At 46.7% G+C, this 22,310-nt stretch overlaps 1 protein-coding gene across 1 annotated transcript in view; it reads left to right on the top strand.

Moving 5' to 3' along the window:
* UBE2R2 (ubiquitin conjugating enzyme E2 R2) overlaps positions 1-22,310 on the top strand; it is a 95,073-nt gene that overhangs the window by 54,371 nt on the left and 18,392 nt on the right. The window lies entirely within an intron of this gene.

The raw sequence follows: 22,310 nt of genomic DNA, 5'->3' as shown, positions 1-22,310 counted from the left end.
TCCAAGGAAGTCTAGAGACTTGAGGTCAAATCCACATTTCTCTAATTTAGCATACAGGTGATTTTCTCTCAGTCTCTTCAACACCGTCTTCACATGCTGGTCGTGGTCTTCCTGGTTATTTGAGAACACCAGGATATCATCTAAGTAACAGATTACATACGTGTCCAACAAGTCTCTAAACACGTCGTTCATGAATTTTTGAAAAATTCCTGGACTTCCACAAAGCCCGAACGGCATGACCAGGTATTCATACTGTCCGTAAGCGGTCAAGAATCCTGTTTTCCATTCATCTCCCTCCTTCATTCTGATCAGATTGTACGCTCCTCTCAAATCCAACTTCGTGAAGATTTTTGCAGAGCGCAGTCGGTCCAGCAACTCTGAGATCAGGGGCAGCGGGTAGCTGTTGGGGATGGTGATCTGGTTCAATGCGCGATAGTCGTTACAAGGTCTGAGTTCCCCCCCTTCTTTTTCGCAAATAATAGTGGCGCTCCAGCAGGGGATTGTGAGGGGCGTATGAATCCTCGCCTCAGGTTTTTATCCAGGAATTCCTTCAGGGCCTCCCTCTCATTCTCTGTGAGAGAGTAGATTCTCCCTGATGGGATGCTGGCTCCTGGCACTAGATCAATCGCACAGTCGTAAGGGTGGTGGTGGGGGGTAAAGTCTCTGCCTCTTTTTCATCAAACACATCTTTGAATTCTTCATACTTTGGCGGCAGGGTCACTTGCTCGATCTCTTGCACTGCCCCCGCTAGGGTGTTCTTGATTCCTTCAGGTTGACAGTTCTCCTGGCAATACTGTGAGGTGAACCACACCACCGCCTCCTTCCAACTTATTTTGGGTTCATGCTTTGCTAGCCAGGGCATTCCCAGAATCACCTCAAAGCTCGAGAGATCTGACACGTATAGCGAAATGAACTCTTCGTGCCCAGGGATTTGAAGTTTCACTTCCTCCGTGGCTTGTGTCACCCCTCCTGACTTCAGGGGTCTCCCATCGATAGTCTCCACAGCTAGGGGAGCGTCCAGTTTCCACCAGGAAATTCCATGACGCTTGACTAACTTTGCATCAATAAAATTTGTGGAGGCTCCACTGTCAATTAAGGCAGTGGAATTAAACACCACTCCTCTGGAAGTTGTAATCCGAATAGGCAAGACCAACACCCCCTTTGAGGGAGGTTGGATCGTTGGGGGGCCTTTATACAACGCTGCCCCCAGTCCACCGGCCTGCACGTGGACTGGGTGTTCTAGTTTCCCGACGGCTCGGCTTTCCCCCCTTTCAGTCCACAGTCTCTGGCCACATGGCCCGGCTTTGAACAATAAAAGCATAAACGTTCCTGGCGTCGTCTTTCCTTTTCTTCTTCCGACAGTCTTGGCCTAGCCCCTCCCTGTCCCTCAGTTGCATTACCTGCCATCCCTGTAGTGGGAAGGGTCTTGTTGCGGGATGCTGAGGCTGAGTATCTCGGGACCTCCTGCTTCCTTTCCAGGCGCCTTCCTTCCATCCGGTGATCTATCTGTAGGCATAGCCGGATGAGCCCTGGTAGGTCAGCGGGGGGGGGGGAGGTCCTGGCCAACTCATCCAGGATTTCAGCATTTAATCCACTCCGGTACATAAACATCAGGGCGGCGTCATTGTAACCAGTTTCCTGGGACAGAATTTTAAAAGCGTTAGTGTACTCGGAAACAGTCCCTTTAGCTTGCTTCAGAGCGCCTAGTTGCCGCGCTACTGTTTCAGCCCTTTGCGGGTCTTGAAACATCTCGGTCATCTCCTGTATAAATCCTCTGTACCTTCCTAAGACAGTATCCTTTCTCACGAGATACGGAGTCACCCATTTTGCAGCTTCTCCCTCCAGGAGGCTAATCACGAAAGCTACTTTAGCCCCATCGTCTGGAAATTCCGTGTGCCTGACATCCAGATATAACTCACATTGAGCCACGAAGGTTGCCAACTGATCACTTTGTCCCGCGTATTTTGGGGGCAATCCAATGGGAACCTTTACTACGGCAGCTGGAGGGGCTGTTCGCATCTGGTCTATCGTGGCCTTCAAGGTTTGATTATCCGTCTTCAGCGCCTTGACTGCTGCTAGCAGGGCTTGAACATCCGTCTGCGAATCAGCTACCTTAGTCCTCAAGAGTTCCACTTCTTCCGTCTCAGAAGTGGGGTTCGTCCCTCCCGCTGCTCCCTTTGACATCTTGTCCCAGTCAAGTAAAGAGAGCATTGAGGGTGATTTAGGTGGCTCTGTCAAGCTGTCAGGCCCAGGATGTGACTCAGGAACCAGACCAACGATTGTAGTTAATTTGTGTTTTATTAGGGTAATGTCCAAACAAAGACTGCGTTTTCTCATGAATCAATACAGGGATACAGGTCCTGCGGCATTGGAAGAAAGTTGACAGAGCAAGGGACTTCTTCCCGCCTGTTCTTTAAGAAGGGGCCAAACGGGCGCGCAATCTTTTGCTCCTCCTTAACTGCCCCTCAGGTACTGCCTGCCTTCCCCCCCTTCTCTCCTGTCTTTTCAGCTGTCTGCGTGTGCGCGGTGAGGGGGGAAGTATCACCCCTTCCTCGTCTGAAGTTTCCGATTCCAGGATGGGGGATAGGGGAGGGGCTGATGGTAAACTGCCTCCCCACTTTTCGGCTGTGAGCAGCCCTCCTTCTTTCCCCTCTTCCTCTGAGCCTGAAAGAGGGGGAGGCGTGAGAATGTCCAGGGAGGGCTCAGGCTCCCCGTTGCTAAGCGACCTTATCACTGGCAGTTCCTCTGTTTCGTCTTCGCTCCAAAGGGGGGAAGTTCCTCCCCCTTCCCTCTGCCATCCATCCGAATACTCTTCTCCCAACTCTCCGGGATCCAGCTCCCCGGGATTGGGACCCCAGCTCTGCCTTCCGACAACATGCTCCTAGCAAGAATGGAGGCACTGTTTTACAGTGGTTCCGTTCCTTTCTCTCTGACAGGCACCAACAGATAGCATTGGGAGATGAGGTTTCAGACCCTTGGCCCCTCACTTGTGGAGTGCCACAGGGTTCTATCCTCTCTCCCATGCTATTTAACATCTACATGAAGCCGTTGGGATCTATCATCAGGAGATTTGGGCTGCGGTGTCACCAATATGCGGATGACACACAGCTCTCTCTCTCGTTTAAGTCTTCACCAGAGTTGGCTGTGGAGACCATGTCCAAGTGCCTGGAATCCGTGAGTGGATGGATGGGAAGGAACAGGCTGAAGCTAAATCCTGACAAGACCGAGGTACTGCTTGTGGGAGACAGGGGTAGGCTGGGTTCTGTTGACCTGAGGTTTAATGGGGTACAATTGCCCCTGAAGGACCAGGTCCGCAGTCTGGGGGTTGTTCTTGATTCCAGGCTGTCCATGGAGGCTCAGATTTCGGCAGTGAGCCGGGCAGCCTGGTACCAACTACACCTCATACGCAGGCTGCAACCCTACCTCCCTGTTCATCAGCTCCCACTGGTAGTACATGCCCTGGTCACCTCTTGATTAGACTACTGCAATGTGCTCTTCGTGGGGTTACCCTTGAAAACGGTCCGGAAACTTCAACTGGTACAGAATGCGACGGCTCGTTTACTTACAAACAGCCGTCGCCGTGATCATATTACACCAGTATTATTTAATCTACACTGGCTTCCAGTAGTTTTCCGGGCCCAATTCAAGGTGTTGGTGTTAACCTTTAAATCCCTATATGGTTTCGGCCCGGTTTATCTGAAGGAGCACCTCCAGCGTCACCAACTATGCCGCCCGACAAGATCCGCCACGCAGGGCCTTCTCTCAATCCCACCAACAAAAGTAGTTAGGTTGGTGGGGACTAGAGAGAGGGCTTTTTCAGTGGTGGCCCCCACTCTCTGGAATTCCCTCCCGTTCGATCTTCGACATGCCCCTTCCCTGCATACCTTCCACCGAGCATTAAAAACTTGGCTGTTTGGTCAGGCCTTTGAGACTATCGTGATGGGCTAATTATATACTCAATCCCCACTGCTATGTATTACAATTGCTGCTATTCTGTCACTGATGATTATTTGTATTTTATTGTATTTATTGTATTTACTGTATTTTGTATTTTATTGAATTTAATATGTACACCGCCTAGAGTGGCTTCGGCCAGATAGGCGGCCTAAAAATTAAATTATTATTATTAATGGGGTTGAGACAAATGGGAAAGGACACTCTAAAACTGCTGCACACTTAAGGTCAGGAGGGGCTCTATACTATTTTATCTATCTATGTATTTAACAGGAAATGTATATTATTTAATCATCAAAACATTTTAAGTGGTTTACATAAAATATACAGTAAAGTCTCCAATAAAATAAGATTTCAAAAAAAATTAGCCATTTTTTCCCCAAAATAAAATCAGTTTTAAAAATACACATTGTAAAATAAAATTATGTATGAAAATGCATGCCAAGTTTGCACGTCTGGGTAAGCAGGCACTAAAAACAGTACAGCGAAGGGACCTGCCTGATGCCATTGGGCAGGGAATTCCAAAGTTTAGGTGCTGCCACGCTTGCAAGTGTAGAATGAGCATTATGTGCTTTTTCTAAGAATGTCATTTTCACAGATGGAGGTGGTCTAGTAGACATGTATGGAGTAAGGTGATCCTTCAAGTAAACTGAGGAAGGGGCCAGAAATGTGGGGGCGGAACTATGGGACTAAAGAGAGCAGGGCTGGGAGTGGGTACTTCTGGGAAGGAGGTTTTGGAGGCCTGGTGACTGGGAAGCATAAGTCAGGATCAAGACCACCAATGGCGCCCTCCAGAGTTGTTGTAACTACAACTCCCATCAGCCCTGACCAACCCAGGTGATGCTAGGGGATGATGGGAATGGGAATCCAGCAACCTTTAGAGGGAACTGCATTGGCAACCCGTGATCTAGACTCCCGGCATGGACAACCTGATAGCTTTGGCTTCTGCATGGTCACCCGGCAGCCCGAAGGTGGCACCAAGGGCCAAAAAGCACAGCGAGGGCTGATCTTCAGGTACCATTTTGAATGTGGGCCACAGGGCGTTTAGGTTTTGTTTTTGTCTTTTGGTTGTTGTTGGCGCTGACGGCACCCAGTTTTGACAGTGTGTTGATACTCTGGCCTGCTTAAGTCTTGAGTGGTTCCTCTCGTAAAAATAGTCACATAACTGCCAGCTTGCTGTGGCCAATTCCTAAGCAGCAAGATGTGTTGTGCTGATTTTTTTTATTGGATGAAGCAAGGAGGGGTTGCTTACCCTTCAGTTCCATCTGGTGCAGCCTGGCTCTTGCTAATTGCTCCAGATTGGAACACTTCTCAACATGCTGAGTCACTTCTTTGCTGTTGGTTGGCAGGTGCTCTTGCCTGCTGCCTCTTGTTAGACCCAAATGAACATTCAGCGGCTGGCCCGTCACCTAATTCCTGTTTGCACATAATCCGAAGGGCTCAGAGCATGTTTACAGTTGTATCCTGGTCCCATTTGCAACCATCTCAGAATCTCTGTAGATTGCTCTTAGAAAATGTGGCAACCCCCCTCCCCCTGAGATCGTCACTGAGTGAAGGAATCTCCCCTTGGCGATCCTGAGACAGAACTCACAGGAACCTCGCAAGCTGCTTTAGACGGAGTCAGACCCACCTTGGCCTGTCCAGCTCAGTATTGTGAACGCTGACTAGCAGCAACTCTCCAGGGTTTCAAGCAGGAGTCCTACCTGGGATGCCCTTGGGAGTTGAGCTTGGGGCCTTCTGCATCAAAGCAGATGCTCTGCTAGCAAGCCACAGCCCTTCCCTAAATCCCAACCTCCAGGATTCGTGCTCGATGGAGACGTAGTTCTCACGTTTCCCTTTTCTCACCATGTGTCTTTGTTTCACCTAAATGGCAGTAGGCGAGTTAGTCTTGACTACGTACAACTGAAAAGAGTTCCACTGGGATTCATTGGGACTTGAGCCTTTAAACATGTGTGCTGGTGGGCTTTTATTATGCAGTGAGCTGGAGAACAACTCCATGCTAAGAGTGTGAGTTCATATGTTCACAGGTAATCATCTAGACCATCGATCATCACCCTGACTACTTTTGGCCATTTTCCGCAGGGCCACTGTCATTCCATAAATTCATGCATCTTGCCACGTGCTGTGATCTCAGCTTTGTTCTAGGGCAGGTTTCTACTGCTGTGTGTGACCAGGGGTGGGGAAGTTGTGTCTCAGAACCTTCAACTGATACAAGAGAGCATCTTGCAGGATTTCTAGCTAGTTGGGCAAGTGGGTCTTCTATGGACATCTGCACTTCCATTTCGCCAAGCGGATTCCAGCACCAGCTCAGGAATCCTGCTTCTGTGCGACTTGCCAGTTTTCCACGTGTACTTACCCCCTTACAATGGAGGGCTGTGCCTGAAATATTTCTCATGCTTCAGTAGCTTTATTTAAAGAAAGAGTTCTGTTAAGAAGCATCTTTTTGGCTGCTATAACTCCGCACATTGATCTATACATGTTTTTTCTTCCTCCTGTGTGCACACAGAGCAAGTGGTCCTTAGGCTTACATGCTGCCTCACCTATTTGGTTCACACTCATAAGGTGATGTCTGAACCTTGAGATCTGCTAATTCAATATGTAGGTGAAATGAGATCCAGTGTTAAAGTAAGCATGTGATCTCCTGTTCAGCTGTAGCATAAAAGTTGGGCTGGACAGCAGGACCCTGAGGAGTCATGCGAACCTTGCTAATGACGGAAGGTGGGGAAGGGATGTCTGACAAGGTCCTCTTGCTTGGTAGGTAAGCATATGGGTGGGCGTGGCCTCACTGGAAGAACATCCTGCGGCTTGGCCATGTCTCCGGCTTGTGTCTCCCTGTTTTTCCTTTCATGGACATGCTCAGCAGCTGTCAATTGTCATGTTGCACTTTTATAATGCTACGGCGGTCTTGTAATCGCTGTCCTCCATGTGCAAGGATTGGAAATGCTTGTATGCGTCTCACTGGTGGGTGGGGAGCACCCGGCAAGTCTCTCCCTGCCCTCCTCCAAGGTGAGGAGGGAGCTGGAGGTGGCTGGACAGCTGTGTGACTGAGGCCCAAGATGCACCTTGACCACATGGGACCAAGCCAGCAAGCGCCCACCCTGATTCTCCCTGCCCCTGAGTGGGAATGGGGATTGGGTATGGGCTCTAAGCCCCTATGTTGGGCATTGGCTGAAGTATGCCTGCTCCCTTCCTCCCTTTGGGGCCATCTGAGGCCAGGTGCAGGGGTGGGGTGCTTATTTTGCTGCCGGTGGGCGGCATCCTTCAAGCTGGAGGTGGAGAAACCCTCTGCTTCAGAGGGGGGTAGGATGCATACCCCTCCCCCTGTGTGGTCTGACAGCACAGCAGAAGGGGAGCTAAGTGATTGCCCTCATTTTGGGAGAAGTGGTGGAAAACCAAGGGCCAAATCTTCTGCTAGTATTTATGCACAGATTCATACTTTGTGTTAACTGATAGTGGCCATATTCATGTGTGGTGCTGATGCGGCTGGCTGGCTGGCTGGGAGCTAATGTGAACATAAGAGCCTGCTGTATCAAGCTGGTTGCCCATCTTGTCAGCATCCTGTTCTCACTGGCCAATCGTATGCCTATGGGAAGCCTGCAAGTAGGACTTGAATGCAAGAACGCTCTCCTGCCAGTCCAGCAACAGATATTGAGAGGCACACTGTCTCTGACAGTGGAGGTAGAACATAGCTGTCACGGTTAGTTAGCCATTAGGGTTGGTTAGTTAGTCTCATCTCCATGAACTTGTCTAACTTTCTAAAGCTGTCCAAGTTGGTGGTCATCTCTGCAGTGGGAGCAAATTCCACAGTTTAAGTATGCACTGAGGTTTCACATTACTTGTCTCTGTGCCAAGCAATTCCTTTTTTACATGCTTTTGTCTCTGAGTAATATGAGAATTGTCCCTGTTAACTTCTATAGCGTTTGGCACTTTCTCCTTTTTTGTGTGTGTTTGCAGTCTTTACCTTTTTGCAAGATGTGAGGGTAATCCTTATTCCCATTTTATAGATTAGGGGCAACAAAAGCAGACACTGACAATTGCACATAGAAGGTGTCTTTCCTGGGTCCCAGTAAATACTTGATCAGTGTGAGCAAACTGGCTTTAACAACTATTTAGCATGCTTCAATTCTTATCAAAAGAGGTGTGAAAGTGATGAAGGAATATTCCCTAGCGCAAAAGCATCACAAAAGAGCACTTTTTATCCATTTCCCTGAGTAATTCTGCAGCCTTGGTTTACATAATGATAGCTATGGTTTCATGGTGTGGAGTATAATCCACTTTGCTAATATATGCAGGATGTGTAGTCTGTTTCTAGGTTGCAATTCAGTGACCTGCCTGTTTCTTTTAAATTCCCAAGGCAGGGCAGCCAACCTTCCTTGTTAGGTGGGGCAGACATATTTTGGGGAAGCATTTTGGAGGACCTCAAAGCATCAGCCAATCCCCCACCCTACTCACTGGTGAAGACAATACGAGGGCCAGGGGAGGGAAAAGGCAGTGGCCTTCCCACTCACTCCTCCATGGAGAGAGAGTGTTGACTTTACATGAATTAAGTTTAATCTGTTGAATTGTCTCAGCCTTTCTTGAGAGATCCCCATGAATAACAGACTCAGAAGCTTGATTTTGCCTATAGCTACAGTCCTCTTTTACCTGTGGTCTCTCCGTGTTCTGGTTCTTCATGAACAGAACTACTTTAGTAAGGACAGTGAGCTCCTGGGCTTGGCTTTGATGCTGGATTACATACCTCATTTTAGATTCCACCTGCAAGAAAACCTCCTCTATACTACATGTTTAGGGAAGGGTAGAGAGAAGATAAATACTTTAGGATGTGTTAACTCCTCCTTGAAGGTCCCTCCATCTAGTCCTTTTCCTGACCTTTAGACTTTCCTTCCTGTTGTACAAACAAGGGAAAACTTTTTGCTATATAAAGGACTAACTAAGCTATTGGAAACTAATTGTGGAAAGCAACTGGATTTTTTTACTGGTTGCTGGGTGCTTTTCCTGCCCAGAAACCCTGAGGAGGCCTCATGCTGAGCTGCACACATTGGGAAAATAAGAAATTAGGCTTCAGTTACAACCTAGGTAGTTGACCTGCTAACTGTAGTGTGCACAGCAGTGTTTCTATTCCTCTGGGGCTTTTTTCATCCTTTGCCATCAAATTCTCAAAAAAAAAAGAAACAAAAATAGCCATTATGATTGTGAGTATAGTGATTGCTTTAAAAGAGTAAAGGGTAACTTAGAGTAGATATTTTTTCAGATCACTTTATTTCTTTATTTCATCCTTTAGCAATAAGCACCCAATCCTGCTCGATTCATTAAAACAACTGCACGATAAACATACTCTTACTTCTTACCACAGGCAAACAAACATGCTTTATTGCTGGCCAGGCAGAGAACACAACTGAAACTGAAACGCAGAGCAAAGTCTACTACATCACTAGCCTAGTAGATGGTGGAAATGCTGTAGATGTCATCTATCTAGATTTCAGCAAAGTGTTTGACAAAGTCCCCCACGACCTTTTGATTAGCAAACTCGTCAAATGCGGACTAGATGGAAATACTGTCAGGTGGATTCACAACTGGTTGGAAAACCATACTCAAAGAGTGGTCGTCGGTGGCTCTGCTTCGCACTGGAAGGAGGTTTCGAGTGGAGTGCCACAGGGTTCTGTCCTGGGGCCGATACTCTTCAACATTTTTATCAATGACTTAGATGATGGGGTGGAGGGAAGCCTTATGAAGTTTGTGGATGATACGAAACTGGGAGGGATAGCTAACACAATGGAAGACAGGAATAAAATCCAAAGGGACCTGGATAGACTAGAAAATTGGGCTGAAATTAATAAAATGACATTCAATAAAGACAAATGCAGGATTCTGCATTTAGGCCACAAAAACAAAATGCACGGGTACAGGATGGGAAATACCCGGCTTAGTAGTAGTGCGTGTGAGAAGGACCTTGGAATTGTAGTGGATCGCAAGTTGAACATGACCCAGCAGTGTGATGCTGCGGCAAAAAGGGCAAACGCAGTTTTGGGCTGCATAAACAGAGCTATAGTTTCCAGGTCGAGGGAAGTAATAGTCCCACTATATTCTGCATTAGTCAGGCCTCATCTGGAATACTGCGTTCAGTTCTGGGCACCTCATTTTAAGAAAGATAATAATAATAAAATTTAATTTATGTGTTGCCTATCTGGCCAATGGCCACTCTAGGCGACGTACATATAGTAAAATACAGCAAAATACAATACAATAAAATACAATATAACAATATAAATTATAAATTATGATAACAACAATACAGGGTAGGAGGCATTTCGATCATAAGAACATTAAGCCTCCCCAGAAGTCCCAAAAGCCTGTTGAAAAAGCCAGGTCTTTAAGGCCTTGCAGAACATATTCAGGGAAGAGGCGTGCCGAAGATCTTGTGGGAGGGAGTTCCAGAGGGTGGGGGCCGCCACTGAAAAGGCCCTCTCTCTGTAGACAAGTCTATAGATATAGACAAGTTAGAGCAGGTTCAGAAGAGGGCGACAAGGATGATAGCCGGTATGGAGAACAAGTCTTATGAGGAAAGGTTGAAGGAACTTGGCATGTTCAGTCTGGTGAAGAGAAGGCTGAGGGGTGACATGATTGCACTCTTTAAGTACCTGAAGGGCTGTCACATAGAGGAGGGTACAGATTTGTTCTCTGCTGCCCCAGAGGGGAGGACTAGGTCTAATGGTTTTAAGTTGCAGGAGCGTAGATTCAGATTGGACATTAGAAGGAACTTCTTGACAGTAAGGGCAGTTCGGCAATGGAACCAACTGCCTAGGGAGGTGGTGGGATCCCCTTCGCTGGATGTCTTCAAGCAGAGGCTGGACAGCGATCTGCGGGAGATGCTCTACCTGTGGATTTCCTGCTGTGAGCAGGGGGTTGGACTCGATGGCCTACAAGGCCCCTTCCAACTCTATGATTCTATGATTCAAGTCCAAGGGGTGGAGTCTAATTCTAGCTCATAATATAAAGTTCTAATATTTAACTCTTCAAGGGTCATATTCATAGGGTTTTTGTGGTAAGAGGTATTCAGAGGTGGTTTACCATTGCCTTCCTCTGAGTTTGGATGCATCTTAGTCTGGTGTCTCAGCTTTGACCATTCCGCCATGGGTGCCCCTGCTAGGAGTCTAGCCTCTTGGTCTAGACTCCTGACGGTATTGGTCTCAGCTTCTTCAACACTCTCAAACCCCCTCACCACATTAAGGTGTGCATCCTAAAGGGGGGTGTTAGAACAAATTAAACCAGAACTGTTATTAAAAGCTAAAATGCTGAAACTGATGTTATCATGGACACATCATGAGAAGACATGATTTACTAGAAAAGACAATGCTGGGAAAAACAGAAGGGAGTAGAAAAAGAGGAAGGCCAAACAAGAGATGGATTGATTCCATCAAGGAAGCACAGACCTGAACTTATAAGATCTGAACAGGGTAGTTCATGACAGATGCTATTGGAGGTCACTAATTCATAGGGTCGCCATAAGTCGTAATCGACTTGAAGGCACATAGCAACAAGGGTCATATTACTATACAGGCTGGTTTTTTTTCCAGGATCGCCTAAGTAATTATAGAGTGATTGTAATCATGAAAAATCCACCCTCAGTCAGGGAAAGTCTTGAGCGTGTAGACTTTGACTGCTCTTCCAGATGAGGCTTTTGTGGTGCAGTCACCCTATTCACTGAGTTTTTCAGAGGGTCCTATTCTTAAATTACCCCTGCTCTTAAAACAAACTGTCGTTCTTTAAATGGAGTCTATCACTGTCTGTCATGTCACAAATTAAAAAGACAAATTTCCCCCCAAAAATGGCCGGTTGTGGTGGTGACAAAGCGCAGCCCCGCTCTGGCTACAGAGCTGGAGAGATCACTGTTATCAAAGGAGAACAATCTTGCAGCACAGTCTTTATTGATGCTTCCGGTCTAAAATTGAGCTTCTTCTCCATTCTTTCTATCTCTCTCCCAGTGTAAAGTATGTAAGGTTTTTTTCCCTTCAAGGTGGGCAGGGTGAGAGCTCTACATCTATTGAGAATTTCGGAGAGTTGCTACGATTCCGTGTGTGCATGAGAGAGAGAAGTGGGGGACTCTTCATTCTTCCTGCCTCTGTGATCTCCATCAGTTGCTTTCTCCACCCATCTTCCCCTACCTGCTTTTGCAAACCTAAGTACAGCATTTGGCAAAGAATTATGTGGGCAGGATTTTCCAAAGCAGGGGTGGTGAACCTCCCAGGCCCACGGGGTGAATGCAGCCCTCGGAACTCTCCCCAGACCTCCCCTCCTTGAGTACTTTTGCCTGGCCAGGATGCATCCTTGGACTTGGATAATGCATCTTCCTTGCATGGATGGAGGGATGTTTGTGTGTAGAAACCTCTGACTTCGGGTGTGTAAAGATTCACATCCATTGCTCCACCCTCTTTTGCCTCTGGCCCCGCCCACCATTGGTATTTGGCCCCTGGAAGGTTTCCCACAAAGTAATGTGGCCCTCAAGCTGAGAATCTCCCTAGCTCTGTCCTAGGTAGGCTGTCCAGGTTTACTGCCAAGTCAGATCCTGAGCTGCAGATTCTTCCTTTAACTGTCCTATCATTTCCTCACTGTCTATCTCTATTTCTTTTGCTCTTTCCTTCTGAAAATCCCAGCACTGCTTCGCTTCTGAGTGTGGTGCAGCTCATGAAGGCATCCCCAAGTCCAGCTCCGGACTGAGCCAGATGAATTTCAGCAGCGTTGTGTTGCACATTGCCGGGGCAGTCATTCTTTCCCCTCCCCACCCTGTCCTGTGGTGCTCAGGCGCTGCAGACACGCTGGCAGCCTGTGCTGACAAAGCAGTGGAAAGCAAAACCTGCCTGGTGAGGGAAAGGGTTGCTTCAGAACACGCAGCCTCTGCCTGTTGCCAAGGGGGGAGCTGTACTCTGCTTCATCACGTATCTGCCATTTTAAAAAACGGCCCCATCACAAGCTGAGCTACAAGGCTATGCTTCTGGCTGCCAAGTCCTGCCCAATCAGAGACAGGGAATGATAGCTGTGCATGAGCCGGGGCATTTGCCGTCTGTGGCACTGGGCACCATTCATTCCAAGTCTGGCTTTTACCCTTTCACTAGAGAGGTGCTGTTGGCTTCTTGTTGCTGTTAGGTGGCTGAATTGCAACTGAGCTCTGATTTGATAAGGAACCTAGTTTTTAAAATGAGATCCTTGACGCTTGTGGGTGGGGATGGAGTGGGCGTGCGTGCTGCAAAGCAGCTTTTACTGGTCAGGATCACTTGACAGCTGAAATTCATCCTGGAGGCAGAGATCAGAGCATCCAGGGAGGCTTTCAGAAAAGATGTGGCCCTCCTTCTCCAGTGTCATGTAGACTTGGATATGGTATGGAACAGAAGAGCAAATGGGGTCCTTAGTTGTAGGGTGGCCATACCGAAGTCTGATCTCCTAGCATGGCCTTTATGTGAAAAATCCTAATAGATGCTTTATGAAGCACTGCCAGCGTTGTTCGTGTGGAAGTAGTACTGACAAAGTTCAAACAGTGTCCACGTTGGGCCTTGAGACATGAGGGAGCTGGCACTCCTGAATAGCTGGTAGGGCAAGTGTGCCAAGCTAGTTTAGATTTGCCCATCATCTACACCTTGCCCTCCTCGTTGGGGGCCACAACTTGGCTGTTGTTTATTTTATTTTATTATTTAATTTGTATCCCACCCTTCCTCCCAGCAGGAGCCCAGGGTGGCAAACAAAGCGCTAAAAACACTTTTAAACATCATAAAAACAGATCTTAAAATACATTAAAACAAAACGGCGTTAAAAACATCTTAAAAAATTATCAAAATTGGATCCAGCCTCTCACACTAGAGACTTAAGCAGTTGTGAGGAGGACTGTGTGATGAGAGGTACAAATATCTCCAGCATGGGTCAGGAGAGAGTCCCCTTAATCAGAGATTTGCAGCTTGCTGTAGCGGGACGATGCTTGGAGCTGTCCAGGGTGGGTTTGCACCAAAGCTCCATAGTGGGGTTTTTTTCATTTGGTTTGCTGGTTATTTCAATTTGTCTGGCTTCCAACTTGCGGAGGCTTATTAAGCCATATTTCACTTGAGAGACTTGATTTGACAGAGAGTGAGAACTGCCTGGCTGCTCTAAAGCCGCTGCATGAATGTGCCAGGAGAAGGTACGTGTCCAGAAACAGCCAATGTGAATGGCAGGAGACCTGTGAGTTCCCTCCGTAGGTCAAGTGCATTTGTAGGCTCAGGCCTTATTTGTGATAAAAACAAGACACCATCAGGCTGCACAGGAACCTAGGAGTTGCTTCACCAATCCTCTTAACATTTCTCCCTGGAGTAGTTTCCCTTTTTCCTTCCTCCGAGACAAATCCCTGGTTTCAGAAACTTGCATCAACTATTGCCTTAGGTGGAAAAGAGGAGGAATTTGTTCATTGTGAGACATTCCTGTACATCTCTTAGAACCAGAATAGAAACTTATTGCTTTTAGCTGTTGCCATGGAAACAATCTAGGAATGTCCTCTTTTATTATTATTATTATTATTATTATTATTAATGGGGAATTTTCCCTGGTAAAGGAAATGAAACTCTCAAATTCAGATGCTTGTTAAAGCCAAGCAGCTCTCAGCCAGTGGGTCCAGCTGCTTCAAGTTCAGGGGGAATCCCACAGCTGATGTGATTGAAGTTGCGTTCCCAAGGTGGTGCTCTGTTCAGCACTCTCAAGGTTGGTTTAAGAGACTGCAAATGCACCATTGGCTTTTGGCTGCTGTTGTGGTGTTCTAGGAATCTGAGGATTTCTGCAACAGCCCACACCTTGGTCCAAAGCTTAGTGGGAACTCTGATGTGCAAGCATGTTCCTCCAATGTGTGAGCAGCAGCCCCCTGAGAGCACCATGGGTGGGAAAGGTAGGCACGGATGTCCCAGACAGTGAAGTGGATGAAGAAACCCTTGCTTGCACAGAGAGATGCTTGCTTGGGATTCTTCTCTTCCAAATAGCCTTTAGCTATATAGGGTCTGATGACTTCACCCACCCCATCCAGTACATCACCCTTCTGTTGCTCATTTACTTGCAAGTCGCTCTGACCTGCCTCCACTAAAAAGTTTTGCTGGTGATTCTTTGAGTTTTTCACATATGCAAGCTGCTGGCTGAGTGCCTGTGTGTTTCTGGAGCTTCAGAGGGGCCCATAGATCAGGTATAGAGTGCATGGCCAATTTCCAGAGCTTAATTCCCTGGCATCGTCTGTTAAAAAGATGTCACATGGGGGGGGGACTTGGGAGCCAGGCGCTGCTGGCTAGTGTAGGTGATGCTGCAACAGAGTGAGCGGTTATCTGACTGCATAAGGCAGTGCCCTGTGTTCTTAAACTGTCCTGCTCCGAAAGGGTCCACTTGTCATGCCTGTTCCCAAATACATGTACGGGAATGAAATCTTCAGTTCTCCCTTGAATATGAGAATTTGCTTTTTGGTTTGCAAAGGTGTCCAGTTATAAACAGTAATGTCATGTTCATGTGTACTCTTCCCCCCCCCTTTAAATCCATGAACTTCAGGCAACCTCATACTTTCTTGCTGTTATTGAAATCTGCTAGAGGATATTTCTTGCCTGCTGGAACCCCTGGCATGTTCCTGGGAGATGAGCTGCTCTCCTCTCTTGCAAACCCACTTGAGGCAAAAGCCCTAGAGCCAGGCAGTCTGAGTCTCAAAGAATCGGTTGCATTGCTTCTCCGCTACCCCTTTTAAACATTTTTGTATTGGGCTTTTCCAGTGGATTCTGCCTCCTTGTTTAGACGTTTTCCCAGTAAGGTGGTTTTCCATGCTAGTCGTACTCAGAGTAGACCCACTGAATTTAATAAGACACAGCTAAGTTAGGTTCATGAATTTCAGCAGGTCTACTCTGAGTAGAACTTAGTTGAATATAGCCCTTTTGTGTCCATAGTGTTTTGTTAAAAGCTACTGCATAGGAAGTGCAGTAATTCAGCTGGGGCAGTTGCTGAAGGATGAGTTTGTGTAGTGGATGGAATTTCCAGAAGTCATTAATACTATTTTAGATTTGCCTAACCTGGATATGGCAGAGAGGTCAGTACTATATACCTGGTGGAACGCCTCTCCCAATATGAACCTGCCCGTACACTACGCTCAACATCTAAGGCCCTCCTCCGAGTACCATCCCATCGAGAGGCTCGGAGGGTGATGACTAGAACCAGGGCCTTTTCAGTAGTGGCCCCCGAACTGTGGAACAGTCTGCCTGATGAGGTGCGCCTGGCGCCGATGCTACTATCTTTTCGGCGCCAGGTGAAAACCTTTTTATACTCCCAGGCATTTTAAAGTGTATTTTAAACAGCATTTCCGTATTTTGGATGTTGTTTGGTTCGTTATTGTTTGTTTGTTTTGTTTTTTTAATTTATTGTATTTATTGTATTTATATATTGTGCTTGTTTTTATCTTTTGTACACCGCCCAGAGAGCCTTCGGGCTTAGGGCGGTATATAAATTAAACTAAATAAATAAAATACTGGAATTGATCTCACTGGATTTGGTTGTAGTACGCGGTGCCACTTTGAAACGGCAGCCGTTGAGTATTAAGAACATAAGAAGAGCCTGCTGGATCAGGCCAGTGGTCCATCTAGTCCAGCATCCTGTTCTCACAGTGGCCAACGAGGTGCCTGGGGGAAGCCCGCAAGCAGGACCCGAGTGCAAGAACACTCTCCCCTCCTGAGGCTTCCGGCAACTGGTTTTCAGAAGCATGCTGCCTCTGACTAGGGTGGCACAGCACAGCCATCACGGCTAGTAGCCATTGATAGCCCTGTTCTCCATGAATTTGTCTAATCTTCTTTTAAAGCCATCCAAGCTGGCGGCCATTACTGCATCTTGTGGGAGCAAATTCCGTAGTTTAACTATGCGCTGAGTAAAGAAGTACTTCCTTTTGTCTGTCCTGAATCTTCCAACATTCAGCTTCTTTGAATGTCCACGAGTTCTAGTATTATGAGAGAGGGAGAAGAACTTTTCTCTATCCACTTTCTCAGTGCCATGCATAATTTTATACACTTCTATCATGTCTCCTCTGACCCGCCTTTTCTCTAAACTAAAAAGCCCCAAATGCTGCAACCTTTCCTCGTAAGGGAGTCGCTCCATCCCCTTGATCATTCTGGTTTTTGTTTATTTATTTATTTTATTTATTTAAAATATTTATACCCCGCCCTTTCTCCAAAGACTCAGGGCGGCTTACAATTAAAACATAATTAGATTAAAAAAAACACAATTAAAATCAAATAAGAATACAATTAAACAGTTAAAAGTACATTAAATCCAAAATAGATTAAAAATAGATAAACATTATTAATTAAAAGCCCGTCTAAACAAAACAGTCTTCAACTGGGTACGAAAAGACCATAACGAGGGAGCCGTACGAACCTCATTGGGGAGAGAGTTCCATAATCTAGGGGCAGCCACTGAGAAGGCCCTATGCTGTGTCTGCGAAAGAAAAACTTGCCCTCTTCTGAACCTTTTCCAGCTCTATAATATCCTTTTTGAGATGAGGCGACCAGAACTGTACACAGTATTCCAAATGCGGCCGCACCATAGATTTATACAACGGCATTATGATATCGGCTGTTTTATTTTCAATACCTTTCCTAATTATCGCTAGCATGGAATTTGCCTTTTTCACAGCTGCCGCACACTGGGTCGACATTTTCATTGTGCTGTCCACTACAACCCCGAGGTCTCTCTCCTGGTCGGTCACCGCCAGTTCAGACCCCATGAGCGTATATGTGAAATTCAGATTTTTTGCTCCAATATGCATAATTTTACACTTGTTTATATTGAATTGCATTTGCCATTTTTCTGCCCATTCACTCAGTTTGGAGAGGTCTTTTTGGAGCTCTTCGCAATCCCTTTTTGTTTTAACAGCCCTGAACAATTTAGTGTCGTCAGCAAACTTGGCCACTTCACTGCTCACTCCTAATTCTAGGTCATTAATGAACAAGTTGAAAAGTACAGGTCCCAATACCGATCCTTGAGGGACTCCGTTTTCTACAGCCCTCCATTGGGAGAACTGTCCGTTTATTCCTACTCTCTGCTTTCTGCTTCTTAACCAATTTCTTATCCACAAGAGGACCTCTCCTCTTATTCCATGACTGCTAAGCTTCCTCAGAAGCCTTTGGTGAGGTACCTTGTCAAACACTTTTTGAAAGTCTAAGTACACTATGTCCACTGGATCACCTCTATCTATATGCTTGTTGACACTCTTAAAGAATTCTAATAGGTTACTGAGACAGGACTTTCCCTTGCAGAAGCCATGCTGGCTCTGCTTCACCAAGGCTTGTTCTTCCAGCTTTAATAATACTTTCTACCAGTTTTCCAGGGACAGAAGTTAAGCTAACTGGCCTGTAATTTCCGGGATCCCCTCTGGATCTCTTTTTGAAGATTGGCGTTACATTTGCCACTTTCCAGTCCTCAGGCACGGAGGAGGACCCAAGGGACAAGTTACATATTTTAGTTAGCAGATCAGCAGTTTCACATTTGAGTTCTTTGAGAACTCTCGGGTGGATGCCATCCGGGCCCGGTGATTTGTCAGTTTTTATATTGTCCATTAAGCCTAGAACTTCCTCTCTCGTTACCACTATTTGTCTCAGTTCCTCAGAATCCCTTCCTGCAAATGTTAGCTCAGGTTCAGGGATCTGCCCTATATCTTCCACTGTGAAGACAGATGCAAAGAATTCATTTAGCTTCTCTGCAATCTCCTGATCGTTCTTTAGTACACCTTTGACTCCCTTATCATCCAAGGGTCCAATCGCCTCCGTAGATGGTCTCCTGCTTTGAATGTATTTATAGCATTTTTTGTTGTTGGTTTTTATGTTCTTAGCAATGTGCTCCTCAAATTCTTTTTTAGCATCTCTTATTGTCTTCTTGCATTTCTTTTGCCAGAGTTTGTGTTCTTTTTTATTTTCTTCATTTGGACAAGACTTCCATTTTCTGAAGGAAGACTTTTTTCCTCTAAGAGCTTCCTTGACTTTGCTCGTTAACCATGCTGGCATCTTCTTGGCCCTGGCGGTACCTTTTCTGATCTGCGGTATGCACTCCAGTTGAACTTCTAATATGGTTTTTTTAAACAACTTCCAAGCATTTTCGAGTGATGTGACCCTCTGGACTTTGTTTTTCAGCTTTCTTTTTACCAATCCCCTCATTTTTGTGAAGTTTCCTCTTTTGAAGTCAAATGTGACCGTGTTGGATTTTCTTGGCAATTGGCCAGTTACATGTATGTTTAATTTAATAGCACTGTGGTCACTGCTCCCAATCGGTTCAACAACACTTAAATCTCGCACCAGGTCCCGGTCCCCACTGAGGATTAAGTCCAGGGTTGCCGTCCCTCTGGTCGGTTCCATGACCAACTGGTCTAGGGAATAGTCATTTAGAATATCTAGAAACTTTGCTTCTTTGTCATGACTGGAACACATATGCGGCCAGTCTATGTCCAGGAAGTTGAAGTCACCCATTACTACCACATTTCCTAGTTTGGATGCTTCCTCAATTTCATATCTCATTTCAAGGTCTCCCTGAACATTTTGATCAGGAGGACGATAGATCGTTCCCAGTATTAAGTCCCTCCTGGGGCATGGTATCACCACCCACAACGATTCTGTGGAGGAGTCCGCCTCTTTTGGGGTTTCGAGCTTGTTGGATTTAATGCCTTCTTTCACGTATAGAGCGACTCCGCCACCAATACGTCCTTCCCTGTCCTTCCGATATAGTTTATATCCAGGGATAACCGTATCCCACTGGTTTTCTCCATTCCACCAGGTCTCCGTTATGCTCACTATATCAATGCTCTCCTCTAAGACCAAGCACTCCAGTTCTCCCATCTTGGTTCGCAGGCTCCTAGCATTAGCGTACAGGCACTTGTAAGCAGTGTCTCTCTTCAAGTGTCTTTGGCACTTGTGGTTTGGCCTGTGGTAATTTTGCTCTTCTGAATTTATATGCTGTGCCCCTGCTCTCACAATGCCTACTTCTAGGCCTACCCCTTTTAAAATGTCATCATTTCTTTGGTTTTTATCCCAGGGGGGAGGTTTATTCCGAACCGGACCTTTCTCAGCTCCTGTCGGGTTTCCCCCCTCAGTCAGTTTAAAAGCTGCTCTGCCACCTTTTTAATTTTAAGTGCCAGCAGTCTGGTTCCATTCTGGTTCAAGTGGAGCCCGTCCCTTTTGTACAGGCCCGGCTTGTCCCAAAATGTTCCCCAGTGCCTAACAAATCCGAACCCTTCCACCCGACACCATCGTCTCATCCACGCATTGAGACTGCAAAGCTGGGCCTGTCTGGCTGGTCCTGTGCGTGGAACCAGTAGCATTTCAGAGAAAGCCACCTTGGAGGTCCTGGCTTTCAGCATCCTACCTAGCAACCTAAATTTTGCTTCCAGGACCTCACGGCTGCATTTCCCCATGTCGTTGGTGCCAACGTGCACCACGACCACTGACTCCTCCCCAGCACTGTCTACCAAACTATCTAAACGACGGGCGATATCCGCAACCTTCACACCAGGCAGGCAAAACACCTTGCGGTCTACACGCCCATCACACACCCCACTGTCTATGTTCCTAATGATCGAATCACCCACTACAAGGATCCCTCCACCCCCTGGAGATATATCCTCGGCACGAGAGGATAGCTGCTCATCCCCCAAGGAATGGGTCCCTTCTAAGGGATCGTTTCCCTCTTCCTCAGCTCGATGCTGTCCTTCCCCGAGACCATCGTTCTCCATGATAGCAGGAGAGCTATCATCGTTGGAGTGGGACACAGCTATAACGTCCCTGAAGGCCTCCTCCACACACCTCTCTGCCTCTCTCCACTTTTCCAGGTCCGCCACCTTGGCCTCAAGGAAATGAAGTCGTTCCCGGAGAGCCAGGAGCTCATTGCACCGAGATCACACCCACGACTTCTGTCCAACAGGCGGATAGTCGTACATGCTGCAGGCGGTGCAAAACACTGGAAAGCCCCCACACCCCTGCTGGCTTCTTACCTGCATAGTTTTGTTTATTCTTCATTGGGGCAGTGTTGCATGAAGCGTGTGCCCTTTCTGGCTTGGGAAAAAAGTGTTCTATAAAAGCATGATGTGGTGGCTGTAGCTCTGGAGCAGTTACCACACTTTGTTCAGAAGGCTTTGCTGTCTGTCCTTAGTAACTTCTTGGCATTCCTAGTCCTAACCTCTGGCTCCTCTGACAGGAATCATGTCTTTTTGCATATAGCGATGGCTCTTCCATGTGCCTCGCATAGCTTTATCTCTTGCTCCATGTGCACATGCCTCTCTATGTGAGAGCCAGCACCTGAGATGCAGAACATGACAGTGGCTCTGTTACCACACACACATGTGTTAGAGCAACCCCTTGCCTTAGTGTTTTAGGAGAGCATCAGAGGCACATACGGAAGCCTACAGGTATCTTTTTCACGTTAGGGGGTGCACAAAGCTGGCATCCACATAAGAAGTCACACTAGGTTCCCAGATTACCAATATACTTCTGGCATCTCCAAAACTGTCTGCATCGGTCCACAGTAGCCTTTAAATATTACAAGTTTTAAAAGTTACAGAATGTCATTTGCCACATATACATCTAGACTCCCACAAAGCATACAGTTTCCCAGGCCTTGTCCAGAAAATTGCTGTTGGTTTATTTTACTGTACTTATATACCGCCCCATAGCCGAAGCTCTCTGGGCAGTTTACAGTTTATCACACTTTTGTATTCCACATTTCCTCCAAGGAGCTCATGACGGCATACATGGTTCTTCCTCATTTTATCCTTGAACAACCCTGTGAGGTGGGCCACAGTCATTTCAGCCTAAGCCCAACCAGTGAGCTTTATGGCTGAGTAGGGGCTGTACCCAGGTTTCCACCATTTAACTGGTAAAATTCTGTTAGGATTTGGTTGCCCTCTGCTTGAGACTCTGTTCTCTTCTTTGTTAAAGATTTTTCTATGGGAGCTGGTTTTCCACCTTTTTAAAAGATGCTGTAAGAGTGTTTCCTGTATTGACAGAAGGTTTAGGAGAGCCTGCAGGACTAGGCCAAGGGGGCCCATCTAGTCCGGCATTCTGTTCTCAGTAGCCAACTCAGTGCCCATTATGGGAAGCCTGCCAGCAGGTCATGGGTGCAAGAGCACTCTCCCTACGTTGAATACCACTTTCTGGGAATCCTGAGACGTACGTTGCCTTTGACAGTGGAGGCAGAACATAGAGGTGACCTTCTGCGGCGCCTTCCAAGCCTGTGGTTCTGTGACTCCTGGTTACTCCTTTGGAGTCTCATTTGAAGGTTTTAGTCCATGCATTTACGGCTCATTCCAGCTCTTTGTTACCCCTTGAGCTCAGTGCCTTAGGCCTTGTTTT

The sequence above is a fragment of the Rhineura floridana genome, chromosome 1, assembly GCF_030035675.1.
Source record: "Rhineura floridana isolate rRhiFlo1 chromosome 1, rRhiFlo1.hap2, whole genome shotgun sequence".
NCBI lineage: Eukaryota > Metazoa > Chordata > Lepidosauria > Squamata > Rhineuridae > Rhineura > Rhineura floridana.
This window is presented reverse-complemented; position numbering and strand designations above follow the sequence as displayed.